This window comes from Abramis brama, assembly GCF_963993115.1.
Source record: "Abramis brama genome assembly, chromosome: 1".
Taxonomy (NCBI): Eukaryota; Metazoa; Chordata; class Actinopteri; order Cypriniformes; family Leuciscidae; genus Abramis; species Abramis brama.
In genome coordinates, this window is record NC_139963.1 from 7,742,109 (window position 1) to 7,762,989 (window position 20,881).

A 20,881-nucleotide genomic window follows, 5' to 3' on the forward strand; every position below is an offset into this window, starting at 1 on the left:
CAAGGGCCTTTTAACATGCACACAGAAGCCTAATCACATTGGAGGAGTTCTGGAATTCATCCAAGCTATTATTCCCTCTATCCCTATGAATTCCATATCTTCAGGATCACTGCGAGCGATTGTGCCACGCAGCTCAGAGACACCCACCACATCTGCTCAATGAGAGTACTTAGATCTGCTCAATAGCTCATTGTGCCAATCCCTCCGCTTGTTTCTCCCTACATCTATCTCTCCTGGGTTTTCATGTTGGTTTTTCAGTCCTGTTCTCCCTCTTGCCTGTATTTGTTCTGTCCAGAGTCAGAAATTGATGAGAGCCCAGGTCAAAAATGCCACTGAAAGTGGCACAAATGACCAAGATATATATAAAAATATATATATAAAAAATTGGAAGCAAAATTCCTGCGAATTCCTCATTCGGGCCTATCTAACAGATACAGTACTGTGATAGAGACCCAAGCGGTCACAAGGAGGATCACACCAGGCATCCGTTTAAAGGTCGTTGCAAAGGAAGTTAAAGGGCCCTATCTTGCACCCAGCACAATTGACTTTGTACACCGACGCATGTATCATTCCTATTTTGCACCCGCGCACAGCGGACTTTTCTCTCCACAGACGCATGTCGATAAATTAGGAAATTAACTTGTGCTTTGTGGTTCAGCGAAAAGAGGAGGCGTGTTCCGGCGCAAACGTTCTCTGGTGCTATTTTGCAGTTTCAGAAAACAATTCCGCCACTGACCAGGAAAAACCTAGTCTAAAGTCAGTGGCGCATGTTATTCAGATGCTATTTTAAGGGCGCATGCTTGTCCATAATCAATGTAGCGTGTGCACAACGCGCATACACTTTGCTTCTCTCATCTAAGCATCAGTTTTCATTTTTAGAAAACCATTCATGAGGGAAATCATTGTTGTGTCCATGAAGATGTGAAAAAATAGGCATAAATCTAGCTTACACATTTACCCAAATTATTATACGCCTGTTTAACCGAAGCTAATTTGGGTGGGTTTCTCCATCCCCAATGTCACTTCTCTGTGTTTTACGGCCCTGACGAGAACGTCGTTCTCCTCGGCTGTGAACCGCTCCTGGCGTGAGCCTGGCAAATCCGCCATTATAATAGCAATCCGCCATGGAACAAGCGCGCCTGCTCTTAAAGGGAATGTGAGATGACGCTCTGATTGGTTTATTTCACGTTACGCCCAAACCACACCTATGAGTAATTAAGCTACTTCAGACCAACCCATTTTAGATTTGCGTCGGGCGCAAGAGTCATTTATCCCGCCGGTATAATAGCATCAGCGCCCAAGACCCACCCACAAAGTTACTAGCGTTTCGCACTTGATACTTGCGTTTCAGATCGTTAAAATAGGGCCCTAATACTTTAAAGACAGGGAAGTGCAAAATGTCCATTCAACAGTGAATAAGAGCAAAAATTAAAACAAAGGTTAGAAAAAACTAAAAGTCTAAAAACTAACACTGTTGAGGTACTAAAACTAACACCAACTTCTCTCACCAACTGTTGGAGACGGAAGTTTCTCACACCTTTGTGTGAGAAAGTTTCTCAAAACCACTCTCTGTTCCCCTGCTTCACTCCTGATCACACTTAAATGCATAATTGTCCCGCCTTTAGTTAATTGGAACATACCATGTTCTGTTAAACTTGTCTCTATACATTTCAGCAAGTTCCCTCAATGATAGTTCAGACAAAGCGTTTAAAAACTATCAATAAATACAACATACAGGCAAGAGAAAAAAACAAATAGTCATTTGCACAACTGATATTTCCTAAATTGGTTAAAATGAGCATTTCCCCATCACTTAGAGGTTAGGCCCACTTTTCTAACAACAGGAAATAAAACAGTAAAAATCCACATGGACAATTATAACATGCATGATATAAAGAACAATGAGGACACAAATTTGAGGGATGGAGAAGCAACACTGACTCTCCATCACAAGTACCAACTTTGGCCTGCACCTTTATGGGCTTATTATACAGTAGCTGTCAAATAACTGAACACACTGAGGCAAACACTCCCAACAAGTCCACAACTTGAAACAACAATCATATCAAGAGTTTCTGTAGAGCTGTTTAATCTGCACAAACAAAAGGGACTGTAATTATTTTAATTCTAACATGTATTGTGTATCAACAGCTGTATTTGACAAAGTATTTGGCATAAAGTGTGGTTTTGGGCTGTAGTAATTGTGCCAAATGTTGACCGTGTGATTCTTGATTGGCAATATTAGATGTAGCCCATCCTGTTGCATTGATAAAGCAGTCTTTCTACTCAAGAGGTGAAACAATGACCTGTATTTAGCAGAAATGCAAAAGGTTTCTCGCTTTTAGTGACAGTGGACAATGCAAAAAATAATCAATGCAAAAAAATAATAATGTATATATAATAATAATAAACGTTATTTTATAGAGCACCTTTAAAAGCAGCTTCTCAAAGCACTGTACACAAAAAAAAAAAAGTACTTAGCACAATTTACTTTGAGTCTCCAAAACAGAGGCATCAACAAACAGAGTCAGTGAACCAGGATTTGATGACCTATATAACCTTGTATAAGCATAACTTTGGTTTTACCTCTATTCAGGCAGGGAAAATGACTATTCATCCATGTTTTTATCTTAGAAATACAGCAAGAAAGAAAACTAACATCAAGATTTTCACCAGATTTGGGTATCATTAGCATAAAAGTGATAACGGAGGATGCCAAACTGGTGATAAATAAATATTGAAAAGTAAAGGGCCTAGAACCGAGCCCTGAGGGACACCAGTGAGTACAGAGCTAATGTCAGGCCTGGAACCATACAAATACTGGGAATAACTGGGAATGGTCAGTAAAACAGGATTTAAACCAGTTTAAAACTGTCCCTGACACACAAAAAACTCTTTCAAGGTGGGAAAGTATAAAACTATGATCAAGAAGGATGAGAATGGAAGTTGCACCAGAATCAAAATATACGTAGAATTCTGTGATGCAATTACAAAAGCCACTAAGAATCAACCTCTTACTCGTGAAAATGTCTGAAGTTGAAGAAACATCTTCTGATGATTACATCAGAAAAACAAAAAACAAATCTCCAGGCTGCAAATATTGGTTCTTAATGAAACATTTTTTGGGACACATATCACTCTCCTCTGTCTGTGATGAATGATCTGTCACTATCATATTCTCTCTCTTATTCGTCATAGATTAGTATGGTGGCAGATGGGGTTATTGCCCAACTCAGACACACAGGTGGCTCATTCTGAGCTCTAATGAGTGAGAGAGCTGGTGAGGACTCTCTCACACACACACACACACACACACACACACACACACACACACACACACACACACACACACACACACACACACATTTACTTAGCTATCTAAATGGGGACATTCCATAGACGTAATGGTTTTTATACTGTCTCCCCTTACACTAACCCGACCCCTAAACCCATCACACACACACACACACACACACACACACACACACACACACACACACACACACACACACACACACACACACACACACACACACACACACACACACACACACACACACACACACACACTAACCCAACCCCTTAACCTACCCATCACTCACACATTTTTCAGGTTTTGGTCACTTCTGGGTACAAATTTGTAGGTACACACACACAAGCACACACACCTACACGAGCACACACACCTACACGCGCGCACACATGCACGCACGCACACACACACACACACACACACACACACACACACACAAACACACACACACACAGAGGAACAGCAGCTTCTCCCTCACACACGAGCCGCAGTATGAGCAGTGTCCCTGCGGTGTGTGTTGGGTCTGGAGGGGTGAAGAGGAGAGCGCTGTGTTTCCATAAACTGCTGCTCAGTGTGAAGTGTAAAACAGGGTCAGCTGTTGCCAAACCTGCCAAAATCACCAAATCGTTCGTCTCCTCCGGATCCCGAGGAACACTCACAACCTCGGTCTCAGACAGAGCTGTTGATGATGCATCCATATTGCAGACTATCTTGGATCAATAAAGATTCACAGAGGATTTTTTGTTTGTTATTATTTTTTAGTAATAAAATGTAGAGAAGGGGTTACAACAGAGAGCAATATAGTTTCGGCCCAGATCCGGCCCACATCTGGGCCATGTGGAATCCATGTGTACTGGATGTGGGCCGACACTATGTTGCTGTCTGGGAAATTAACATTATTTGGAGAATATCCTTGTAGTTTTGATACGAACTTGTTACATCTGACTACAGTCAGAAAAATCTAATTATTTTAAATGGATCAGTTTATTGAACCTTTAGACAAAGTAATGCTCTACTGGGTGGTTGCCCTGCACGCTTAATAAACAAACTACAGCTAGTTCAAAACGCAGCAGCTCGAGAACCAGAACCAGGAAGTATGACCATATTAGCCCAGTTCTGTCAACACTGCATTGGCTCCCTATTAAACATCGCATAAATTTTAAAATATTGCTGATTACTTACAAAGCACTAAATGGTTTAGCTCCGCAGTACTTGAGCGAGCTCTTAACACATTATAGTCCTTCATGTCTATTGCGATCTCAAAATTCCGGCCAGTTAATAATACCTAGAATATCAAAATCGACTGCTGGCGGTAGATCCTTTTCCTATTTAGCACCAAAACTTTGGAACAGTCTTCCTACCATTGTCCGGGAAGCAGACACACTATGTCAGTTCAAAGCTAGACTAAAAACACATCTCTTTGACCTAGCATTCACATAATACATTATAGACTTCTATAAATTCAATGTTAGGCTGCATAGATTAGGTCAGCCGGAACCGGGAACACTTCCCATAAATCCTGATGTACTCGTTACATCATAAGAAGAATGGCATCTACGCTAATTTTAGTGTCTGTTTTTATCCCGAGGTTTTCCCGCAGCCTGCCGGATCCAGGCCGTATCCAGATCTGACGAAGGACCTTCGCCTGGACCCGATGTCAATGCAGTGCTGAAGTGCCAACTAGTCTCTCCCTATGGAGGATCCCGTTACCACTCTACAGATAAAGCGTTGTCGGGAAAATTCGTTTCGCGTTCCTACCCCAAAGTGACAAAATAAAATAAAATTCTTTATCAAAATTTATAAGGAAACACCAGTAATTTGTTTAGGCTTGGCTTGTAGGGAATTCCAAACCTGCGTATATTCAAACGCACATAACTATAGAACCCATTCTAAATGCGCATGTGAACGCCATCAGCGTTTCTCACAGGTTTGCGTTTAAAGTCTGTGTAGAGAGAATGGTGTCGTCTTAGCGGCCCCTAATTTAATAACAAATGATCGTTGCGACGGAAGCAAATCAATCAAAACTAACTTTAGCTGGAAAATAACTTTATTAAAGAACCGCTATAAAGCCAAAACAATCTCTGTTACCTTAAATTATACGTTTATCTCTGTAAAGCTGCTTTGAAACAATCTACATTGTTAAAAGCGCTATATAAATGAAGATGACTTGACTTGACTTGACAACGAAGTTTGCATATGTGTTTTGTTGTTGAGTATCATATTTGATGCATCAGGCTGTTATGGCCCACATAGTATGATATATGAGAATAAAGAGGAAAAAAACACCAAATTTTTATTCAGTTTGTGCAAAGTTTTGTTTTCATGTTTAAAATAGACATTTTTAGACAGATTTTTTATACTGTACAAACAGTATATTCTCTCCCCTTACACTAACCTGACCCCTAAACCTACCCAATCACACACACACACACACACACACACACACACACACACACACACACACACACACACACACACACACACACTAACCCAACCCCTAAACCTAACCATCACACAAAACTTTCTGCATTTTTACATTTTTAAAAAAACTTTACATTATTTTTGTACCAGATTTACAAATGAGGACGTCTTTAAAGAGAGGTTTTTGGAGATTTTGTCAGGTTTTAGTCACTTCTGGTTACAAATTTGTCCCCAAAATATAGTCAAGTAAGTACACACACACACACACACACATACAGACACACTCTGGGTGATTGGAGCAGCTGAGGTCTCCTCTCTGATTTACTGTTTTCTTCTGAAGGACTTAATGAGTACAGTGGCCGACAGCTCTTAACCCTTGGAGACTCTGAGGATAATGTAATGTGATACGCCATCCCCAGCTTTCTCTCACACACACCCACACACACACACACACACACACACGTGTTAAACTGAGCCCTGACTCGCACCACCTGTACACTGTCTTCGGCCCGCTGAAGGAGACCAGTGTGTCCTCTCTCGTTCCTCTCGTACACACTGCCCCCCTCTGACCACCGCTCTGACTGCATTTGATCAAAAATACAATATTGTGAAATATTATTACAATCTAAAAATAACTGTTTTCTATTTTAATATGTTAAAATGTAATTTATTCCTGTGATCAAAGCTGAATGTTCAGCATCATTACTCCAGTCTTCAGTGTCACATGATCCTTCAGAAATCACTCTAATATGATGATTTGATGCTCAAGAAACATTTATTATTATTATCAATGTTGAAAACAGTTAATTAAATTTTTATTTCAGGATTCTTTGATGAATTGAAAGTTCAAAAGAACAGCATTTATTTGAAATATAATCTTTTGTAACATTATAAATATCTTTACTGTCACTTTTTATCCATTTAATTCATCCTTGATGAATAAAAGTATTGATTTCTTTCATTTATTTCCCCCCAAAAATAAAATAAAACCTGTCACTTTTGGTTAACTGAATGCATCGTTGAATAATCGTACTGACACCAAACTTTTGAATGGCACTGTATATTAATATTATACGTAAGGGATAATATCTACATTATCCCGCTTTCATGGTTACCTACCAAATAAATCAATCATTTGATTTAAAAAGGAGTTTATTGATTTAAAAACGATTGTATTGCTTCCGCTAAAGAAAATAGTCCGTTCCGTCTCTACGGTTAGTTCCGTCCCTGCGTCCATAGCAACGCTCTGTTTTTCATGGCAACGGTGTGTTATACCAGAGACAATTTATATAAAAGGCCTAAAAGGACTTTGGTTATACTTAGCAGCGGTGTGTTATCAAGAAATAACACACCGCATTATTTATATATATCACAATTAATCGAATCCAAAATAAAAGTTTCTGTGTATAATTAATTTCTATATATAAATACACACACATTATTTACTCTTGGATCATTTTGAGGAAAACTTTCTAGCACGACACGACTGTACATGAAGCTCTTTTATCTCAAAAGATCAATGAAGATTGATATGAAATTTCAAAAATAAGAAAATTATTTAAAATGTTTGATTAAAATCTATTGTAAAATGCACACAGCTGAATGGTCGCCACTCCAGAAGCTCGATCAGTGTGAAGGGGAAGTGATGAAAGAGGCTGGTGTCTTGCTGAGATGAGCATGTGACTCTTTCTCAGGGGTCAGAGGTCACACTTTCTGTTTGCACCTTCACGACGCTCATATCCTCGTTCTGTCTCTGTCCTTCATTCCCTCAAGCTCTCGCTCTCCTCTTTCCGTGCACAGCTGCACAAACAGTCAGCTCAGGGATTAAACGTGCCCTTGTTAACCTTTGACCTTTCACTGGCCACTTCTAATCTCAGCTCAGCAACACAATGTTTATGTGAAATGGAAACGGCAACCATTAACCGAATGAATCTTTAACACACTGGTTCTCAACTGGTTTTCGGGATTGTATGTTGGACATCAAGTGGTGACTCAACACACACGGTTCATCATTCAAGAGTAAATGAAAAGTGCTTAACGTTGAATGTTGACACGTATTAATCAGAATAATATTCATGTTATGTACACTACCAGTCAAAAGTTTTGGATCGGTAAGATTTTTTATGTTTTTAAAAGAAGTCTCTTCTGCTCAGCAAGGCTGCATTTATTTGATTAAAAATATAGTAAAAACAGTAATATTGTGAAATATTATTACAAATTAAAATAACTGTTTTCTATGTGAATATACAGTAAAGTGTAATTTATTCCTGTGATCAAAGCTGAATTTTCAGCATCATTACTCCAGTCTTCAGTGTCACATGATCCTTCAGAAATCACTCTAATATGATGAGTTGATGATCAAAAAACATTTATTATTATTATCAATGTTGAAAACTGTTGTGTAATTTTTTTTTTTTTTTTTCATGATTCTTTGATGAATAGAAAGTTCAAAAGAACAGCATTTATCTGAAATATAATCTTTTGTAACATTACAAATGTCTTTATTGTAACTTTTGATCAATTTAATTAAAAGAATAAAAGTATTGATTTCTTTCCCCCAAAAATAAAATAGAAATTCTTACTGACCCCAAACTTTTGAACGTTTAGGGTATTAATGTTACAAAAGCTTTAGATTTCAGATAAATGCTGTTCTTTTGAACTTTCTATTCATCAAAGAATCATGAAATAAAAATGTAAAAAACTGTTTTCAACATTGATAATGATAATAACTGTTTCTTGAACATCAACTCATCATATTATACTGATTTCTGAAGGATCATGTGACACTGAAGACTGGAGTAATGATGCTGAAAATTCAGCTTTGATCACAGGAATAAATTACACTTTACTAGATATTCACATAGAAAACAGTTATTTTAAATTGTAATAATATTTCACAATATTACTGTTTTTACTGTATTTTCAATCAAATAAATGCAGCCTTGGTGAGCAGAAGAGCCTTTTTTTAGAAACATGAAAAATCATACAGATTCAAAACTTTTGACTGGTAGTGTAAATAATCAATGTGCACAAAACACATTTTGTACAGAAATATAAATATAATCGCTCTACCAAGCCTCACATTTCTGCTTTAACACATCACATTTTTCCTTTGGCCTCCATTGTAAGTGAATTACTGTAAACATGATTTTTATTTATTTCTACAAACTAAAGGGCAAGTCAACCTTATTTTCTAAGCAACTGGTGGCAGCGCGTCAGATGATGGATTTTGACTTGTATTGAACCCAAACCTTTCCTGGATTTTGTCCCCTGACTCGGCCCCAACTCGAATGCAATCAGAGACAGCTGGAATCATCTGTTAAATGGCTTTTATTGGGAAGATGATGGATCCCTGGAGCTCATAAATTAGAATTACACTGGCTGTGGGAGAATGAAGCATATTCTGGTTGAGACACATGCCAAACCATTGTGCCCAGCTGCCAGATGGAGAGCCTGCCAAACACGTTTGTGAACCTCCGAGAGACAGACAAGAGAGACATGAGAGCAGAATCAGACACGGCGACAATTGTGCACTGTATTGACTAGCGCTTTGCTAACGTTCCTTTCCATCTCTGACTGAACGGAGCCATAAATTCACTTTAATACCAGGAATTCACATCATCCTCATGGGTGTAAATTATATACATGAATTAAAAATGAATTAACAGTATTTAAAGGAATCACTCAAATATTAAAAATGTGTCATTATGTATTATAACCCTTTCCATATATTTATAATCAATATATTTAATGGCTTAAATATATTGAAAAAAAAAATGTAAGGCATAATTGACAACAGTATATTTTTATATACTATAAAAGTCCAATATAAATCAGTTGAGTTGAAATAGTTCAATTTCTCAAGCATGTAAGTTGTTAATACAAAGACGTACAAAAGAGTGTTGTGTGATACTGTGGCAAGAGAGCCAGCAATATTGTGGCAATAATATTTATGTGCACATAACACCGACATCAAGAATCTCAACAATGGTCACATGCTTCACGCTGCAATGCATTCTGGGAGCCATGGTTGAGTTTTATTCTATGATGGCTCCCAGCATGCATTGCAGCATGAAGCATGTCACCAAAGGATTTTAAGAACTTTTAAATAGATTATTCGTTTAAAGGGGTCATATGATGCCATTTTTAAAAAGTTAATTATTTTATATATTGGGTGTAATAGTGAAGGCTAACATGCTTTAATGTTTAAAAACACATTATTTTTCACATATTGCAGCACCTCTTTTCCCAGTCTGTCTGAAACGAGCCGATTTCTACCAAGCCCCTCCTTCCACAAAGCTCAGAGTGCTCTGATTGGCCAGCTGACCCAGTGCGTTGTGATTGGCCAAACATCTCGAGTGTGTGTTGGAAATATAACACCCCCTCACCATATTCGCACATTTAAACAGTCAACAAATAATCAAACAAACTAGGGTTGCCCCTTAATAGTCGACTAAACGTTAGTGAACAGAAAGAGGCTTAAAATCGTATTAGTCAGCAGGAAAAAAGAAAAGTGCCGAAGTCATGCAGTCCGTGACGGACAGATCATTAATGACTGGTCGTTTGGGTGGCATTATGTTAATATTACATTGTGATGTGGACCTTTGAGGAAGTGATATCTGGGCTCGGATCGAGGTGATTTAGGCAGGTCTGGATCAGTGTTCTCTGTTAGAGAGATAATAACTCCCATAGTGGGAGACTATGAGCTTTGTAATTTTGCAGATCGTATACATGCACAAACAGATACATTACACATTAAAGGAAATGGAAAATGTTAAAAATCATGTTTAAGTCCTTAAAGTGCACCAGTTTTACACTTTAGTGCTTTATGGTGTGTTTTTTTAAACCTTTTGGAGCTTGACCCATCACAATATGGCAAAGAGCATTGTAAACATTGCATCTCAATCTGTGTTTCATGGACGAAATAAGTACAATTTGGAATGTCATACGGGTAAATGATGGTAGAATTCTTATTTTTTTGGTGAAATATCCCTTTAAAACACGTCTAGACATGTAACAGGATCAAACACAATGCGAAGAACCCTGCTTTTCCAGGATGTTTACTGGTGTGTAACACCTTTTTAACATTTATCCTTCCCTATTTACCCCACTTTACTCGCGCACATTAATTTTACTTCATTGCACTTGTTCAGGAACACTGGCCATGCGTTTGTCAGCAATTTCCTTCAGGGTGCCCGTCAGAGATCTGATCCCGGTCTGGCCATGGTGGATAAAACTGCCCACAGTGTGTGACTAGCCTGCCATATTTATCATCAAGTGTGTAAATCAATCGTTTTTTTTTATCACCTCAGTGTGTGGGAACGCAGTAAAAGTCGTCAGAGAGAGAAACGCATCCGGTGCGGTCGAGTGGAATTTATAGTGCCTCGTTGGATTGTGGGAAGGATCTTGGACACCCGACTCCAGCGGAGACCTTGAGAAGGGGGACGGGAAGAAAGTATCTTGTCACTCTTCCAGTGCCTCCCCTTCTCTTTCCTCCCTTTCTCCATCATGCAACCCATTCAACTTTTACTTTTATTTTAGGCAATTGTTTGTCTCACTGCGCTTTTACTCGCTTTGGAAGCATTGAACAATTTCACCAATCGACATGGACAAAAGCGCCGATAGCTGGCAAACCCCAAACAGTTTGTTTTATACAAACAGGAAAGGGGAAATTGGAACGGACTGTAGGCGGCATTATTATAGCTTTGAACAGGTGACATTTACAGTGGCTTGTTCTAATGACTGCCATGACTTTGTTTGCCAGAAGCGACTATTAGAACAGGTGAAGCATGACACAGAACAGCCAGACGGCAGCAGTGTGTGTGTGTGTGTGTGTGTGTGTGTGTGTGTGTGTGTGCATGGATGTCTGCAGCTTTATGATGGAGGAAGTGTTGGTGGCACACTATGCATGCTGAGTAATATGAGGGGTTCAGTCCAGTCTGAATGAGACACAGCGATCCGCCTCAGTCCACACACACTGTGTCTCTCTGCGCTATAGATGTGTGTATTAGTCTCTAGTGCATCTGTGATCCACACAGCTGGAGCGACCCTTTATTTCACACACATGAATCAAGGGTGTAGGCTTGATTTGAAAAGCTACGCCGTATATGAGCTGATATTTGTCGAGGACTGGCTTGTTAAAAATCACTAAAATATATAATGCAATAAAAATTGTTAATGTCAATAACAACATGGAAACTTGCAGAGGATCATTGTTAAAAAGCGCTGCAGTAATTATGTATTTTTGTAGGTCAACCCACAGGTGAGTATCACACTGTAAAAAAAACAAACAAATATGATCAATAAGTTATGACAACATATGGTTTTACATTAACTCTCATTAACTTTTTTTCCATTTTTTATAAGTCTGTTCAATGTAATTTAAGTTGAAATGACTTAAACATCCAAGTTGATTGTACTTAAAATATGAAAGGCCACAACTTTTTTAAAAGTAAAGTTTCCTCGACTAAAACCCAATAGGATTTTTCCAGTGGCTTTTCTATTATTGCAGAAAACTGTAAAGTGTCGTTAGGCATGCACAGGAGAGACAAGGAGTGTTCGATAAACAGTTTTTATTGCAATCGAAACCTCTAGAAACAAGGAACAGAAACCATGCTATGTGTCAACAATAACCTACAAACACAAAGGAAAACACAGGGCTATACAGTGTATAAGCGCAAACAAGGAACCAAATGAGACACAGGTGATAATCATGAGTACCTGTAGAAACAAATGAGGGAAACCAAGGAAACGGAAACTAAACAGAGCAGAGATGTCAAAATAAAAGACAATATATCAGAGCATAACCGTAACAAAAATAAGCTCTCAAAAGTTTATGATTCTTACACGTTTTGTACGTCATGATAATCTTCAATAAATCGTCAACTTTGTCCCGACAATATCTTTCCCATTTAAATACTTCAAGAACAAGTAAAAGCCTTAAAAAAAAACTGACGTATTTTATGTCATTGAATAAAATGAAAATATCTTGAGCTTGTGTTTTAATGATATATTTAATCAAAAACACATTAAAAAAACCCAATTGATTTCAGGAAGATTGAATCCTAAGTGTCGGAAATCATTTCCAGGTTTTGGACTAAAAAGTTAGTCATCCCTGCAGCACTGTATAAGGTATAATAAAACTGTGTACTATCTACAAAAAATAACAAACAGAGTGAAAACTCACACTGAGAAGTTAAAAGAGATCCTATATATTATTTATTTATAATTTTACTGTTGTAGCAATAGCTGAAGTACACATCTGCTTTATTATTACCCCATTTGCCCTTAATAACCCCAAAATAAATTTTCTGTCATTATTTACACAGCCTGACGTCATTCCAAATGCAAAATGATAATTTAAAGAATGTTCATTGACCATATCTATCAAAAAAAAAAGAAACACCATAAAAGTATTATAATAGTAGTCCATACAACTCATGCCATCCAGTTATTCACTGCAAATCTTCCCCTGCCCTTCTCTCTTATAATATATATTGTTATAAAATGAAATAACACTTAATAATGTACAATAAATGTATACATAAATGTGTCTGAGTTTGATCTCTAGCAGAGGTAAGCTGTACACTGGCCCTTTAAATGAGTCTTGCTGTGAGTTTGGCAGCCTAATGGATGCGAGTGTGTGGTGCTAATGGACGGCAGCCTGAAGAATGGCCTTTTCTGAAAGGTCCAGGACAGATCTAAATGAAACGGCTGCGTTACACACATTTATCTGTGTCCTGAGAACCTTAGAGAACCTACTTGATCAAATCTCTAGAGTCTCTCTCACACACACTCTGTTTATAGAAATGTGTGTGTGTGTGTGTATGCGTGTCTATGGCTTCTAATAGGGTCTCTGTAAGGAAACACCAAACTACTGAGATTCTGATATATCATCAGATTCTTACGTAATTATTTAATTATTGCATAATTATGCCATTCAGAATTCCTATATCTGTGTATTAATGCTCACAGTCTAAACATCAGTACAGTCAGGTGTCTAATGAGAGTTATGATCCTGCTAAAGTGTGTGTTTCACATGATAAAACACTCTAAACTGTTATAAATAAACTAAATTATTGATGTTTTTGATGGAAGTTACTCTAAAGATCAATCATACCTGTAAGAAAGAGCAGATTTTAAGAAAGAGCAGATTTTAAGGAAAAGCTTGGCCTATATCAATCATACTGTATATCAATGTAATGGCAAACAGATATAAAATGTATTCCTCACATGTTTGTTGTGACTTTTAGCACCTGAGTAAACAAATAAAAGCGTCATTTGATGTAATTTAATCTGCCAGTGACATTTACTAGCATTGCTACAGAAAGGGCTTGTAACGCAGCCGTAACTCAAAGCAAGTGTCCCGTCACAGGAGGCTGTTAGTGTGTGTGTGTGTGTGTGTGTGTTGATTAAGAGTCATTCATAAAGAGCAGTGGAATAAGACGTCCTTGATGTAATCAAAAACCGAACAGAAGAATGATTGTTTTGGGCGGACGGTTTCATTTTGCACTGAACCATGTGATCCTTGTCAAATGCTTTACACCAAAGTTAAAAAAAACTAGTTTTAAGACTCCCTTTTCGAAATCTCTCATCATCGATATTAAATCAGGATGTATTTCTTTCTTCTTTTTTTAAAATTACAATTCTATTTCTGTGTATTTTTATGGCATATCTGTTCTCAAGTATCCAGTGCATTGCTGAATGAGAGGAAATTATGACAGGATTATCCTTATGTTGAAGGTTGTACAGGCTGCACTGCCCCCTATCTGTTCATTAAAATACCCAAATACTCAAAAATATCACAACACTGCCATCTACTGGTCATTCACAGTTTAGTCACCCTCTGGGGATGTGGGTTAGGGTTAAGTTACAGTATAAATAACGATATGTATACATAAAAGCAATATAAATCTATGCAATGTCCCAATTTAGATAGTAAACTTGTGTGTGTAGCCTATATATGTTGTACAGTTTCATTTTCTTTCATGTTATTTTTCACAAAAAATCAATCAACAATCAAACAAAAAAAAAAAAAAAAATAAAATAGCCATAACATTTGGCTTTCCAAGAATTCAAATTTCATTTGCTGTTTCAGAGGACAGTCACATTTAAGTCCAATTCACACCAAGAGCAATAACTATGAAGTTAACAATATTAGTGTCCACACCAGCGGACGATAACACTCTGTTTATAAGCTGCCATAAGTTTGTTTATTATAAGTTTGTCGTCTGCCACTTTAAATGCTTGAGCTCTTTAAAGCAGGATGGATTCTGATCGTGATGCCAGCGATATCGTTCCTCTCTGTCATTATCGTTATACTCGTCGTGTTGACTGTGCTATCTTTTATATTTAAAATGATTTAATAAAGGCTATCTCGTTATAGTTATCGTCCTTGTTGTGTGTAACAATGATATTTAAAATAGATAATAACACATAACAGAAGAGACTGAGAGATGTAGACCCATCTAACAAATTTTTGTTCGAAAAACATTTTCCAAATGTTTAGTTTTGGTTATGGGAACGGCCCTGTTTACTGGGGAGGAACACAAATCTCCTAATACACTGGGAGATACGAGAGTCTCTACCATTGGAGAAAGTGTAACGGCTAACATGGATCATGTGTGCCTTGATAACCAATCACATTACAGCCTTGAAGTCATTAAATTTCATTCAGAGGTGTGCAATAGTCAATCATTGACTATTTGCGGATACCATATAAATGAATAAGAAGTGCAGTTAACTGAATCACACTTCACACAATTGTCCATGACTTCTCTAAAACAGAATTTTTTGGTGTAACTCTAAAATAGATCAATCCAAAATTAATGTTAAAGGTCAAACATGTCTGTTGATTCATTAAATGAAGAGCTATTTCCTCACAAAAGCAGTTTATTCAGCGTAGTGAAGCCTCCATTGACATCCATTAAAAAAACGGGCTCTTGTCTCCTTCCCAGCGTAAGCCAACATTAGCAGGCATTACACTTTTTTTCGGCTAAGGTCGCAGGCTTGCCTTCAAATGGCTTTGACTGGGTTTCCGCAGAGCCCATTTACGGAGAGCCTGCCCACTCCTTATTAAGTCCTATTGTACCGAATTGTGGTTGTAGTTCCACCAGAGTTCCACTGGGGGCAATCGCCCATGAGTGCAGAATGAATGGGAGTCTATGGAGCTAGACGGCTAAATTTGTCTCTTTCACCCGATTGCCGTTGAGAAATCTCAGATTTGATTGTAGGTTTTGCAAGTTCAACATGGGTTATAGGTCGAAAGTTGAATGAACGAGCACTTATGTCCTTTTGATTTCTTACAGGTTGAGTTGTTGTTGCCCATAACACGCTAGCATTCTGCTAATGAACGCTGATTGGTCAGTGAAGGACTGATTACGACCAGAGATGCTGCTTGATGGCATCATGGCATCCAAAGCGGGACCAGAAACAAACAAAACAAAAGCTCTTCTAGCACGTGTATTTACCTGTGTCAGCTGTGTTGTCGATGCCTCGAAAGAAAAGAAAGTGCAGAGCGCGAACGCACCAGAGTGACTGAAGGATTGCCGTAAAGCAGTATCTCTGGTCGTACGATGTGTATGACGTCATTGACACTTTAAAAGACTTTTTAAAGCAAATAAGTGACTCTAAAAAATCTAACACCCAGCAATGTGTAATTTCTTTGCATCTCCTTTCGAATACAACATTCAAATTACTAGACAAAAAATTATATCCTGAGAAAAGTGGATTTTGATGGGTATAGCGCCATAGACCTCCATTCATTCTGCACTCGTCCTGTGAGCGCCCTCATGTGGAGCCAGAGTGGAACTGCAACCAGTTCAGAAGCCAGAAGTTTACTGAGAGTGGAAGTTCTCCCCTTATTAGACATTCTCTGGTATCCGTCTTTTCCCCAGAACTATGACACTTTGAGCGAATAATGGGAGTAACTTCCGTTAAACAATCAGCGAAAGGTTCGCTCTATGAACGCAATAAGCATATTCAAATAATGAGATTACATTATTACTCACCCTTCAACCAATAAACATAAGGAAATATTTCAAAGGGATTTCAGTCATTTTGACAGACAGTAAATTGGTATTTACCTGAAAAGGAGACAAGTAGGCTACATTTTAAAACATCCTTGTGAAAACAAACCTGGAAAGAGACGTGAGGATTTGGGGAGAAAAACGCGATTCTTAGTGCATTCCAGTGAATCATTCATGGGATATATCGTAAATTAAATCGGGAAAACAGACCACAAATGCACAGTAGCCTATAGTCTCGTTAGGAAAAACATGTCAGACATGACTGTCAGTATCTACTAACACTTTATTTTGATGCTCCCCGACAGACATTTGTCTGACTACGCTATATAACTTTGCAACTATAACATTACATAACATATTCTACTAACCCGGACCCTAACACCTAACCTTATTTAACAGTCTACTAATACTCTAATGAAAGTTAATGAGTGTTAATTGATGTGTAGTTGCAAAGTTACTTAGGCCTATAGTTAGTAGGCTATAGTATATCTAAGTGGACTATCGAAAAAAGTATAACCTGGACCTTGTAACATTGTCTATGATATGAGGTCATGAAGTTTAATCCTTAATTCAGACTTAGTTTTACAGAAACGTGTCAACCACATCCATCTAACTGAGCTGATTGGCTTATCGTACATAGCGTAAACACAGGATTTGACTTGGCCTGCTGGTACAGAGGGAAATGTAAGACTCAAGAAATCCTTAAAGGGCCAGTACACGCACAAATGAAAACTCACCCTAATGTTGTATGCTGTTTATTATTATTATTAATATTAACTTTGATTTTCATTGTTGGTGGAGCCAGGTAGAGATGCGGTCTGCGATGCCAGGATACATGATGGTAATTAAACCGTCTCAGTAGTCTGTCTGAAATCAGTTTTGTGAGGTACCTTCGTGCTCACGCACAGTCTTTGCGTGATAAGAGCTGCCTAATCTTTCAGATGCACACTAGCTCAGCGCCTAATAAGACACACCTGAACCAACTAATCAAGGTTGTTAGGATTACTAGAAACTCCCAGACAGTTTAAAGAGCCAAATAGTGAAGGGAAGCTCAAATCGTTTTACTGAGTCTCTCGAATGATCTTGTTCAGCGTTTGATCAATGAATCTTTATTCAAATAATTTTGCTAATTTGTGACCCTGGACTACAAAACCAGTCACATGGGTCAATTTCTTGAAATTGAGATTTATACATTATCTGAAAGCTGAATAAATAAGATTTCCATTGATGTGTGGTTTGATAGGATAGGACAATATTTGAGATACAACTATTATGAAAAGCTGGAATCTGAGGGAGCAAAAAATCGAAACATTGAGAAAATCTCCTTTATGTTGGCGATTGCTGCATTCACTCACAAAAATACATTTTTTTATATATTTACAATAGGAAATTAACAAAATATCTTCATGGAACATGATCTTTACTTATCCTCATGATTTTTGGCATAAAAGAAAAATCGATCATTTTGACCCATACAATGGCTATTGCCACAGATATACCCGTGCGACTCGTGACTGGTTTTGTGATCCAGGGTCACATTTGAGTTAAACTGATATATTTTCAATAGCCAAAAGGGTGTTTCTTCTTATATTTAGATAAAAAAAAAAAAAAAACTGTAACAGTAAACATTATAGATAACAGTAAACATTATATATATAGAATATATTGCAAATTTGGGTAAACCTTTATTTCGATGGTCCACTTTAGAAATTCTACTAACTATCAATAACTTACTATAAGAGTAAACTTACTCTTATTAATTAGACTATTAGTAGACTGAACATACATTCTACTTATAGGTTAACAAAAATAGTCTTTAATTAATAGAAAGTTATTGGCGAGACTTTAATGAATATACTGTATAAATAAAGGTGACTTAATCCGAACCGAACATACAGAAGATAAACTTTTAAACGACCACTAAGATACAAACAGTACTGGACCAAGGAACTGAGGAAACACAGGGCTTAAATAGATGGAGGATTCCTTGCAAACTCAATGAATAACCGTGGAAACAAACTAGCAATGGGAACACAGGCAAAACAGGAACAGAACAGAAGTAACTTTCCAAGTACATATTCTACTAACCCAAACCCTAACACCTAACACTAACAGTATACGTATACTCTAATGAGAGTTAGTTGACATGTAGTTGCAAAGTTACTTATAGTTAGTACAATGTCTAAAGTAGACCATCGAAAAACAAAGTGTAACCCGAATTTGTGATAATATAGTAATCAAATATCATTTTAAATGATCAACATTATGGATGTGCAGTTTTATTTTTTATTTTTTAATATTTTTAAAATTGGGATTTTTTGGGGGGATTATGCAAATGAGAAGTGGCAAACCCTGGGTAGCCATGGTGAGATACTTAAAAAACATACAATTGTCATTTGTTTTCCATAATTTAATCCTTGGAAATAGAAAGGAATGATTTGAATGTTCAACTAAAGACTTCAGGCACAATGCCACGTGTGGTTTTCTAACTTTTCCCTAAATCATCTAATGATCTTTGATTTGCCTTTCCATGTTCATGCCTGTTCATGTATGGTGGTGAGCGTCATTGGTTCTCGTGTGTGTGTTATATGCTTTCTGGGAACATGATTGAATGCAGGCAATGAAATTACAACATGGTTTCTATATTAACTGTCGTTGAGCGGTTAAGTATTTTTCTTCTGCTAAAAAAAAAAATTCTCCTTTTGAACTCCACAGAAAAAAATGACAGCATAATATTACAAAATATTAGCTTTGTATACAGTAAAAAAGGGTGTTTATTTTATTTAATACACAAATTTTAGGGTGACCTAATCTTTTCAGTTTCAGTCTGAGGGGGGAATTCAAAAAGAGCACAGAAACACTTGATTTCCATAAGTTTGACAGAAAAGCTCCGTCAAGGTAGAGCTGCGAGCCATGCAAATATAGCATTAGTACAGCCATAATAACTTCAATGTTGGCAATGTATGAAAATAGCCTTTTGACATTTTGTGCATGTGCACTTTTTGGAAGTTGCACATCATATCAATTGCAGAAAAGTGATTTTCTACGAAGAATTTATACCATCTATGTGTTTATGCCATTCTTTTACACATCACGTCACATTATTTACACACAGTCAGAGGTGGAAAAATTCCAAAACCATATAAGTTGGGGGAAAAAACCCTCGAAATCCCTCAGAGCCTTTGAATAACATGGGTGCCGAATGAAATACACTGCAAAAATGTGCATATTTGCCATTTTTAAGTTTCTGGTGTGGCTTAAAGTGACTAATAGACCTTTGTCTTGATGAATGCAAAGTTCCACCTTAACAAAACTTGCTGTCTTGACAACAGGTCAATTTGAGGTTGCATGCCATATTTCAGTGATAATAAAAACCATAAACTCCCAAATTGTTTGATTTTGACAACCGTTTGACACTTGGACAAATCAACAAAAATGGCCACCAATCGTCAATCAAATTCAGCAGCCAATAATTTCAAAAGTGAGTAGACAATCATCATGAAGCATCATAAAATTATAAGCAAATTTATATGCAAAATCTTTAAGATATCACAAGCTAAATTCCTCTTTTATCGGCCTCATTTAAGAGTGCCAATCTGGTCTTATCATAGGATTTCATATTTTCAGAATGACACAAATGTTTACATATTCCTTGATTTAATATACTTTAACCCCCCCCCCCCCCCCACACACACACACACACACACATACAAAAATAAACATTTTACTATTTTACTCTTAAAAAAATAAGTAAATTATTTTCTCTTTCTCCAAGTTTCAGTAAAATCAGGAGCTTGACCTTCAAAATATTGTTTGTTCTCATCTAAATATTAATGAATTATTAAATGAACTGTATTATATATGATGTGGGGAGTTTTCCTGATTTCAGCACAGTATGCTGAGCATTGATTGAGGATCTATTTACATTTTATACGAGTCACAATTTTTGCAAGCCTGTTTTGAAACCCTGATTTGTGTAATTTTACTGTTTTAGAAATAAACATTAATTACAAATTAAATGTATTACATGGTATCTGGAATACTCGATTCTGATTGGTAAACCACAGCATAAATACAGATGTTTCCTATACAGAGCTAGATTTATGTTAGATTCATGTTT